The sequence below is a fragment of the Limulus polyphemus genome, unplaced genomic scaffold (assembly GCF_000517525.1).
Source record: "Limulus polyphemus unplaced genomic scaffold, Limulus_polyphemus-2.1.2 Scaffold864, whole genome shotgun sequence".
In the NCBI taxonomy this organism is placed as follows: Eukaryota; Metazoa; Arthropoda; class Merostomata; order Xiphosura; family Limulidae; genus Limulus; species Limulus polyphemus.
The window spans coordinates 166,128-177,881 of NW_013666474.1; the positions used below are offsets into that span (position 1 = coordinate 166,128).

The 11,754-nt window shown below is 33.0% G+C and overlaps 1 protein-coding gene across 2 annotated transcripts in view; it reads right to left on the minus strand.

The window, feature by feature from the left end:
• The window catches only part of LOC106460921 (chaoptin-like), a 76,206-nt gene extending 66,299 nt beyond the window's left edge, over positions 1-9,907 (minus strand). For both annotated transcript variants that reach the window (XM_022387729.1, XM_022387728.1), the window contains exon 1: positions 9,497-9,907. The gene's annotated coding sequence lies outside the window, so the exon portion shown is untranslated. The remainder of the gene's footprint in view (positions 1-9,496) is intronic.
• Positions 9,908-11,754: the final 1,847 nt, after the last annotated feature.

The window sequence follows — 11,754 nt, forward strand, 5'->3', positions numbered from 1 at the left end:
ATTAGTCTGCACTGTCACGTGAGTCAAACATAATTCACTGTAAAACATATAGTTAGATTTGGTACCCATGTGTCTAGAGGCATTAGTCTGCACTGTCACGTGAGTCAAACATAATTCACTGTAAAACATATAGTTAGATTTGGTACCCATGTGTCTAGAGGCATTAGTCTGCATTGTCACGTGAGTCAAACAGACTTCTTGCTCAAACATACTATTTTCGAAGGATGTTATCTGTCTTTGAAGTTTACCATCAATCCATCTAAATCTTGAATTCTAAGAACTATGTAGAACAACAATTTCGTCTCCAAGTAAAGTTCATATTAGCACGATCCTTTAAGTTTGACAGTTAAAGTAACGTGAGTTTTCTCAGATTACCTGTTTAAACTCATGTTAGTGAAATACAGCGAGCACCTTTATATCGTCAAGAGCAAGAAACGTACACCATAGTAATCTGAAGAGGGCTCGAGAAAGAAGAATGCACGTGGATGTGCTTGCTCACGAGAAATATAAAAGAGGGAAAGTTGTACGCGAACGAATGGCAAAATTATTCTTACTAGACAGATAGAAGCTACTTTTGTTTTTCATTTTCCGAGATTTTCACTGTCGCAACTTACATGTTTAGCTGTGAGCAACACAAATCCTTTAAACATCCGCCAAATAGCGCATGGTTATACAGAAAAATAAAGGCGGAGTTATTCTGACAGTAACGTACATCATACATAAAGACACATGGTAGTGTGTTGTGCGTCCAAAACAACCTGTGTGTTATTAACAGGAATGATAGTTTAGTAATTTTCCACTTCCTGTAGCTCGGACTGCGGTAATCAAAACTATCACATGTTTTCAGTGGATGTTCTCTACTGGACCCTTACTTGACATAACCAAATTTTATGACAATCCATTGAAAAATACACGAGATATAAAATCTTCAATTTTGATTGAATTTCGCATCGAAATTACGGAACTTTATTTGATGGAAAAACGTACTTAATTTTCATGGATTTTTTTTCGAATTTGGAACATGGATAGATCTTTACAACCTACAATTAGGTGTGAAATTTGATCAAAATATAAGTCACATGTGCAAGATTATTCAACAAAAACCGCCAGTTTGGACCAAAATTGTTGTGCACACCTACGCAAAAAGTCATGTAAGCTATCGGTCTGAAAGTTTTACTACAGCTTTATCTAAGCGTAAAGGTAGACAGTTTTAAGTTTTTTGTCATTCGGATTAAAGACGGCTGATTTAGAGCAAGAAAAGTATAAAGAGAAAGCACGTGCAGATACGTAAGTATTGGTTAGGCCAAGCAAACTAGATTAGCAGTTTCTAACTCAAGTTTTCAAAAGAATCGTACAAGTTGACGGGTATTATTTATTGCTTGCTTTTGAAAGTATAGGTTCCGAATAATAGAGTTGCAGTCTTAACGCTAATATTGGTTACTATCGAGTGTCACTTTCTTACTTGCTGTGGTTTGTTGGTGTATATTGACAAAAAGTCATGATATCTAATCAAAACCATCTTAGGTGTGAAAAAAAGATGCGGTCAAAAAAGGATTTAGTGTGCGACTTAAAGGAATGAAATCAAAATTAGCGGCCAAACTGTTAGTTACACTTATAGCATTGATAAGAATTGTACAGCAAATATTCATTCATTAGCTAACCAGACCGCGTTTTTTGTACAATTTGGGGCACTAGGGAGGGGGATAAAACAAAATATGCAGCCCCCCTTAAAGTCGCACGCTGAATCCTTTTTTGGTCGCGCTTTTTTTCCCGCACTTAAGGTGTTTTTAATTAGATTAGAAATACAGATCGCGTTAACATGAAAAAACAACACGTCAGACTGTTGAAATAGAGAAGGGTTTAGTCTGACAACGACGCATTAGTTGCAACTGAAATGAAAGTTGAATTATTCTGGCAATATCACGCAACATATAGTTCAAATACATGTAAATTTTAACAACATATAGTTGAAATACATGTACATTTGAACAACATATAGTTGAAATACATGTACATTTGAACAACATATAGTTGAAATACATGTACATTTGAACAACAGTTGGTACAAACACAAGTCAAAAATATCTTAAAATAACTTTAAAGCCTAAAAGTATATGCTCATATTAGCAATAGCCAATAATGGGTTTCAAATAAATAAAACTACACATGTAAGTATAGGTAACGCAACTACAATGTATCAAGACTTGGTTCTGCCGCAGGAATGAAGGGTTAGTTTCATTTGCTGGAGGTATTATATTATTAAATAAATATAGCAAAATAGTAGTTCAAAATTAAGGACAACTATACCTCTGAATCTAAGAGACTTGTGACCAGACTGTTTAGCATAAGGCTCCTTTTGGGTTGAAAGGTTTTTATTCCATATATGGTTTATTATTGAAAAGTTCGTTTTTATTCCATATATGGTATTAGTTGTTTTAAAAATACAAGCATACGTTTTAACTTAGACAAATCAGATAAACTAACTGATTTTAACTTTATAAAAATCATATACACATATTTGTTATAGAAATCAACTACCATATTTTCGTAAAATAACTTAAATGATACTAAAACATACAGAAAGATGCTTTAATAAATAAATTATGACACCTACGCGTATATATATATATATATATAGTTATTTTTGGTAGTTATCCACACCCAGTCCCAAATGTATGCGTATATATTAATATTTATATCTGCGAGCGTGTCAGTGTTTTTCCCATGACCCGAAATGACTACGTGCAAAAGACATAACTGACATAATTAATAATACAGATTTTAACATAACGCTCTAATTAGAAGTAAAACAGCTTACTAAGTATTGAGCGTAGTTCATATCTAAAGAAAAGTTGTCAGATATTGACGTTTGACAACGTTTCGGTAACGATAAAGTTTCACCCAACAAAGCACAACGAAATAAATCATCTGTAAGGCGAATGGCGACCCAATTTAATCAGTAACGAACCAATCACACTGAGTTATTTATGAATATTAAAAGAACTTCTCAACTGCAACTATTAGAAGGGTTTCACCATAAAAGTGTGGTAACATACGCATTTATACACTCAGTACCCTTTGCCTCCGGTTTGTTTATATATATATTGCACAAGTGCCGTTTTAATTAATTAATTTATATAAATTAACTGATGATTGTAATTCTATACCCTAAAGCTAAAAGTCAGGTAATGATAGGTTACGTATAGAAGGGTACTTTCACTTCTGGAAATATTTATGTCATCAATCACTAATCTTGTTTCAAGAATCTATTCAATTATGTCATCAGCCACTGATCTTGTTTCAATAATCTATTGAATTTTGGCATCAGTCACTAATCTTGTTTCAATAATCTATTCAATTATGTCATCAGCCACTGATCTTATTTCAATAATCTATTGAATTTTGGCATCAGTCACTAATCTTGTTTCAATAATCTATTCAATTATGTCATCAGCCACTGATCTTATTTCAAGAATCTATTGAATTTTGGCATCAGTCACTAATCTTGTTTCAATAATCTATTCAATTATGTCATCAGCCACTGATCTTATTTCAAGAATCTATTGAATTATGTCATCAGTCACTAATCTTGTTTCAAGAATCTATTGAATTATGTCATCAGTCACTAATCTTGTTTCAATAATCTATTCAATTATGTCATCAGTCATTAATCTTGTTTCAAGAATCTATTGAATTATGTCATCAGTCACTAATCTTGTTTCAATAATCTATTGAATCATGTCATCAGTCACTACTCTTGTTTCAAGAATCTATGCAATTTTGTCATCAGTCACTGATCTTGTTTCAAGAATCTATTGAAAATGAAGAATTGTCTGGATCAATGAGTCAAGCGGTTGTTTGCTTAAAAAGACGAACTCATTGATATATATGTATATATATATCTTTTCTAGAGTAATTGCTAATCAACTTACACAAGAATACGTGAAGTTCTACATGAATTACGTACTTACGAACTTGGTAGAAGTATATTTGATAACAATAAATTTTGTTCGTGATCTTTTAGTTATTGCTAATTGCAAAAAATGAAAAATTAGCTCTTGTAATTCTTAACTTCGTATTGATCATCAATACTTGTAAAATTTTTTTCCAGTCTCTTGATTAAATGGTTTAATATGTCAGACTAGGTTGGAACACTGTTGGAACTACTACACTGTAATACCTCCTGTTACGTAACGTATGATTCTGTTCTCAAGAGGAAATTAACTTTCAGAGAGAAACGCGAACACAATATTTTAACACTAGAACCTTTTCTGAAAGGCTTAGCTCTACACCTGGTATGAGGCGTTCTTCTTCTTTTCCTTATAATCAACTTTTCACTACAGCTTGGGTTCAGCGTAGCGTAATGGTTAGAACACGTTCGGACAGTTAACCAGAGGGTTTACATTCGCGTCCCGTTGCGACAAAAACACGCTCCGTACTCGGGGCCGGAAGTTCACTATACAAGTAACGGTCAAATCTTATTATTCGATCATAAAAGTAGCAAAACGTCGGCAGTTGGTGCTGCCTTCTCTCTGTTCGATCAGTTCAAAATTGAGGATGGCTATGTGAAGATAACTCTTGTGTAACATTACATGAACATTTAGAAACAACCAAACCATTACAGTTTATACTGGTGTCATCATTAGAAAAGGTCACTGTTAAAAGACTGACGTCTGTAGTCAAATATCAAGTGCAACGTACAATGAATTAAACCTCAAGATGCCTATGTATCAAAGTATGAGGAACTCGTGAGTTATACACTGTTGGATTCGAATTACTGGAAATCTTTCTCCGAGTTATTTTGAAGAAAAATAGATTGACCTGTGTGTTTAAAATACGAACCTTGACTTTGGGTTATAATATTAACCTTAAAATAATAACCTTGACTTTGGGTTATAATATTAACCTTAAAATACGAACCTTGATTTTGGGTTATAATATTAACCTTAAAATACGAACCTTGATTTGGGGTTATAATATGTTATTGGTATGTATCTCGTAACGACTATAGCATCTCAGGAAACGTTTATGTAACTTTTTCTGTATTTTAGCTTTAAACGATATTTATAACGAATAGTTTCAGTTGCAAAAATAAATGAAAATATATCTGTTTATCTTGATGTACACTTACTAAAATAAAGGTTTAGCTGAGATTTAAATACAGGAAATATAAAAGGCATTAAAAGTAGTAACTTATAAAGTTTGACTTGCAAAAATGAGAACTCCGGGATCATATCAATAATTTCATTAGAACTTTTATATATTCATGTTGAATATATAAGTCATTCTTTGTTATGCTAAGAAACTTTAATTTGAAAAAGAGGATTTTTTTGTTACAAAAAACGCTCCTCGCTTACACTGAGGACCTTAACACGTGGGCAGATATAGCTAAATGTTACAAATGTGAGGAGTTTAAAGCCTAATAAACGCGGCAGTCATGTTGATTGTACGGGGAGTTGTTAAAGAGGAAGTAAAAATTTCTTATCATTACCGATTTGAAAAAATTGTAATTTATAATAAGAAAATTATCGTCAACGGAAATGTAACTCATCGTTATATGTGATTTACAACCGCACCAAGGAAGACCATCATCCACTTGAACCAATCAAATTGCTAGCTGCTTCCTCGCCCTGTCAGAACTATATTACATGAATAAATCATAATCTACGTGACTTGCTCCAAAAGAAACTTAAGTAACCAGACAAAACCTCGAGCTGATCAGTTATTATTATTATTGCTTCAAATATCTATATATCACGTGTAATACGATAATTTGCTTTAAAAACATCAGCCTATTCTATAGTATTCCAGGCACAGTAACACACGTGTATTTGGTGCTTCAATGAAAAAAACTGAACACAACGATAGTCAGTTCCTTTTGAAAGACAGAAAGATTGTACAAAGAGAAAAAACATTAATAATAAAACGCCCACTCTTAATTTGTCTAGCGAAACTTCAACTTAAAAGGCTGATAATGTCATTATGAAATATATGTAAAAATACAAAATAAAAACACAGACACAAACTTTTTATTCTTTTATATTTATTTTGGTTACATACAGTTCAATGTGATAATGGAAATAAAGACATAATTTACTGTTGTTTCTGTACTGACAGTGGAGTAGAAATATGGAGATAGCCACATAAGGCACTTCACCTTGCTAAGATTGTTCAAACAGTGCAAACCACTAATAGTGGGTGGAACAATTTCAGGGATTGGGTTCCATCATGTACATTCACGATACTGTATTTTTGCTCTGATGGGCAAGGACCCTTCCAAGATGATAATGGAAACACATTGTATTGTCCAAAAGTGGTTTGAATAGCATGACGTCAGTTATTTTTCTTGACCAGCACTACCACAAGAGCATCTTTGGGGTCAGCTAGCTTGAATATCGCACTTGTCCGTAAACCTTATTCAGATCGTACTACTAGACAAGTGGGCTGCACTTAAACAAAATATCGTTCGTCACTTTGAAAGTTTATGTTATGTCGAGTCCAGTTTATTATCGCGAAAGTTGGTCCAATGCGATAATAGTAGGGGATCGTTAATAAGAAGGCTAGTCAGTGCATATTGGATGTAATCTTTCCCTACGATTAGATAAGGTGAATTATTGCAGTGCTATAAAGTGCAATACAAACTCCAGAATGTTTTTGGTGAAAAAATCTTTACTATCCATATCGAACGATATAGTTTTGTGTAAATTTACTTATATTTCCCCATTTACAAAATTATTTGATTTATTAGTGGGGGAAACCAATTTTGTTTATTAACTTTGCCGTTTCTCTTCCGTGTTCGCGTGCTTTATGTATTTTTATGTTAGATAAAATAGCACTATTTTCAGAAGAGTGCGAAGTCACACCTATATTAGTTGCGTGATGAACTTGAACAACTGATCTATCCATGGATTAATATAGCATTTTAAACACAAAACATCCTTTCGAAGGTTAAGGCTCCCGACTCCCAATCTGCCGGTCGCGGGTTCGAATCCCTTCACCGAACATGCTCGCCCTTTCAGTCCTTTCATTAATCAATGGTAGGAAGCGGGTGCTCCCACGTTTCAACCTGTCTCAGTAAAAGTGCATAAAAATTAGGAAAATCACTCTCAGGAAAAGCAGGAGAAGGCTTAAAATTTAATCCTGAACTCAAGAGCTTCCAGGGCCGTAAGGGGAACCCTGGACCCCGGCTATAATGGGTGCGCCTGTGGCAAACATTCCCTCGCTTTGCTCGGTCAAATAAGCTTTGTCCTCCCTCATACACACTATTAATTTGCCTCATACATCTCTGTTGATAAAGAGTAGCCCAAGAGTTGGCGTTGGATGGTGTTGACTAGCTACCTTTCTTCTAGTATATTAGTTCGAAATTAGAGACGGCTATGCCAAAATAACCGTTATGCGCGAACATTTAGAAACAAATTTTTTCTGCATTTTTACAGTATCTTTGTTCGTGAAGATAGGGGCTGTTAATTCTCTCCGTGATATAAAGTGTTCGTCATTAAACAGATTGTGCAACAGTTGTCCGATATTTTACACAAGTGGAGCTAAGATTAGCGTCTGAAAGTTGTGTGAAACATTTAGTGGAGCTAAGATTAGCGTCTGAAAGTTAGTGTGAAACATTTAGTGAAGCTAAGATTAGCGTCTGAAAGTTAGTGTGAAACATTTAGTGGAGCTAAGATTAGCGTCTGAAAGTTAGTGTGAAACATTTAGTGGAGCTAAGATTAGCGTCTGAAAGTTAGTGTGAAACATTTAGTGGAGCTAAGATTAGCGTCTGAAAGTTAGTGAAGCTCAAGTACATGCTTTGCCAAAAATAGTTATGCCAAAATTATAATAAATGTCCATTACAAATGTGAAAATTACATTTGTATTTCAAGCATTCGATATAAGTTAATTGTAAAATCAAACAATGACACTAATTTTCCATCAAACTATGAAACACATCTCTAAGGTTTTGTTTTAGGAAAAAAAAACAACAAATTTTGCTGAATACATAATATACTCGGAAATTAAATTAATATATTCCGGTATTTAATTGTTTCAACTTGAAGACACCCTATGCAACAACTAGTCTAAATGGCCAGGCTAGAGATACTAAAATTTAAGTATATTCATCCTATTTTTGAACTGTTGGTCAGATGAGGACAACCAGTCGCTAACGCCTGTCGCCAATGCGACTACCCTTAACCAAATGCTGGTAATGAACGCCAAGATTAAAACACTCCCACGAATGATAGTGCAGAGCGTGTTCAGTAGCATGATATAAATATCATGGCATTAATCTTGGACTTTCCGATTTGCAGCCTGGACTCTAAACATTAAGCCACACCTAGCCGCATAAGGTTTAAAACTGTAATATTACGTTTTTAATAAATAAGATGCAAGATTCGTACATTTGTTATGAAAAACAAGTCAAATCTATCAACTGAATTGGTGGAATTATATTTAACATTGGTTAGTGATTAAAAAAACGTCGTAAAAGTGCGTATACATTTACACTTACGTTGTTGAACTTATGTAATCCCCTTCATGTTCTACAGTTTTCTTGACAATAAAGTGCTTAGGAAATCAAAAAATTCAATTACATTAGAAAAATATCCCACATTTTGATTATACATTTATGAATGTTTGAATTAATTTTTTTTTGTTAAGCACAAACTACTCAATGGGCTATGTGTGCTCTTCTCACAGCGGCTATTAAAACCCAATTTTTTACGTTATAAGCCCTCAGATTTACTGCTGAGCCACCGGGAGGATGAATTAAGTTGCAACATATACAAATACAGTAACACGTCTTTACAACATTTATAAAACAAAATACAGTAACACGTCTTTACAACGTTTATAAAACAAAAGAAAGAGCAGTTATTGATTTTAGTTGGAATGGTATACATTAACTATGAACGTTAAAAGAGTAAAACCAAAACCTATACTACATTAATAGAATAAATACATTGTTAAATTTTATTTTTAAGTGTGTGATCAACTTATTACTGTACTTGTGAAATAAAACAACGCAACAAAAATTTTAAACACTTGAAGAATACATCTTGGAAAGACACTCTCTAATGTTTGACCTTTAACAGTATACATTAATTACGAAACTAAACAACAAAATCACACTCCGAATCACGTTATGGAAAACAGTTTGGAAGTTTCACTTTTCAAAGTTTGCTCACTTTCCATACATTAATCACGAAAGTTGACAAACACTACAAACTTCTCTCCTTGTTTAAAAAACAACAAAAACCTAGTTCAAATGTTTAAACTGCTCTAGTAGTATATATATATATACATACTATTTTTTTTATTTTCATTATTAACATATGTCTATACTTCAATGTCAAAAATCTGTAAAGTTTGGAACTACCCTTCAATGTCAAAAATCTGTGAAGTTTGGAACTACACTTCATTGTAAAAACCTATTTTTATAAATTTTTTTTACTTCTTCCCGGCAAATAAATATAAGAAAGAAGTTCCACACATTGATACAGTGACTCACCTTTTAACGATGTCGTGTTCTTGTAATTTTGAGTCTTGAATAAAGGTGCTTAAATACTTGGAAAGGAATAATTAGAAACTGTAAGTAGTATGTGATTCAGTAGTTATTCTGTTTGTGCTCTAATGGTTACACCATTGTTAGGAATGACTGAAATAACCGCCTTTTTAGATACAGGTAGATTCAGTCCTTAAATATTACTAAAAAAATCACAAACCTTCTATAACTTTGAAAAATACCTTGTACAAGCTAAATATTTACAGTAAAATCTTTCAATAGAGACGTCTGTCACAAATACTCAGCTGGTCACAAGCTTCGCGCCAAACAGCATTTAATCTTCATATTCCAGCAGACGGTAAGCGAATGTCACTCGAGCTATTCTCGTTTCTCTCACGAGAACGTATCTGCCGTGTAGAGCAAATGGTAGCGAGTACTACGATGATGGTTTGGCTCACTTCCAATATTTTATTCGAAGCAATGGCAATTCTATAGCGCCTATGCAGGATTTCTATTTTTCTTTCCGCAAATTTGTTTTACTTTTTGAAACGTTTTATTTGAGAAATATAAGCAAGACAGCAGTAAAGAAACGAAATTTTGTTGAAATACGTCCAGATTTGTCCTCTGAAAGGTAGAAAGCATCATTCAATTAATTGTCTTAGAAAGCAAAGTTTTCTAACGAGCATTCCAATCTCAAAATAACTAAAATCGTGTTTCAATCTGAAGTAATATATATATATCATAGTAAATAATTGAAGTTAAATTTCCTACTTCTCAGAGAGGTAGCGCTCCGTCTAACAGGTCTATATATACCTAGTAACCATTTTCTCAGACTTTTATACCTGAGAATGAATTGTTGGAGTTGTTTCACGCAGATTCATAAAAGTCTGACTTTGATGGATTTTCGAAGAATGAAATTCAGGCGGACTACGTTATAGAAACAAAGTTCAGTTTTGAATACAAGTTTTTATATCAGTTAGAATACTTTGGTAAACGAATGAAACAATGTACACATATTGTTGTCTTCCCCAATCGCAAAATGTTTTTGTAAAATAATAACATAAAGAAAAAAAAAGTCAATATTTCTTCTTTTTATATTATGTTTCTATGAAAAAAGCACGTGGAATTTATGTGACATGTTTTCATGTAAGCCTACCGGTAACTCGACAACAGTTGTGCAACAGCCGTGGCTTATACACGAGTTTTTTTATATTTTTTTATTATTTTTGTAATGTTGACTTTTAGAAGGTGCGGTTTATAATTGAAAAATTACGATGTTATAGCACAGTGTTAATGTTAATTACAGATTTCAAATATATTTAGAATGAAGATTTTATGGTATTTCCACCCAACATATTAAAACAAAAACTTATCGTAATCACATATTTTGTATCTTTCAAATACAAAGGAACATGATTCCAATTAATGTCAAACATAAGACAAGAGATTATAATAAAATATAGAACAACACGCTCCATTGTGAAGTAGGTTTAACTAAAGATGACTGGTGAAATATTTATTTAATGTTCGATAAATTATCCAGATATTTCTTTCGTACACTTAGATCCTAACGATCGACAGAGTCTAAGTATGAGGTATTGCATGAGGGAATCTCGACGTAATGTGATTTCTTGCCAATTGAAGAATGAACTTGGGTTGGTCTATGTAATGGCATAGTTCTTCTTAAATGGTGTTTCTTTTTTTAATGTTCGTACAATTTTATTACAGAATTCTAGAAATGTCTACAACCAATCATATTAATTCTCAGTGCGGTTGAAAACTTAACACATTACTCTACTAAATCAGACTTTCGAATTCTCCAGTTTATTGGTAGGCAAAAGAAACACATATTAAATACAAGTGAATATAAATTTGAAATCATACATATATATATCTGAAAGCTGAAGTATCGTACATAATTGGCACATTTATTTTCGAAAAGTCTTTCTCTTATTTTCAATGGTTTCAACGTGACAGATAATTGGAAATATTTAACTGGCACTGATATGATTAAACGCTTCATATAATTCTCTACTTTGTTGTCTAATTTCTGTAAAAAACACACAATAGTATCACCAACTTTCTAATGTTAGCATAGAAATACCAATACAAAGTAGTTAATAAAATTGTTACAGTTTATTAACTGTAGCTCAAGTCGGCGAGTTTTCCCCACTATGAATATTACAGAAATTGGATCGACGCCCTGAAGAAACTCCGGTAATCTTCAACCAATTAATTTTTTGTTTTATGAGAACACGTGGAAT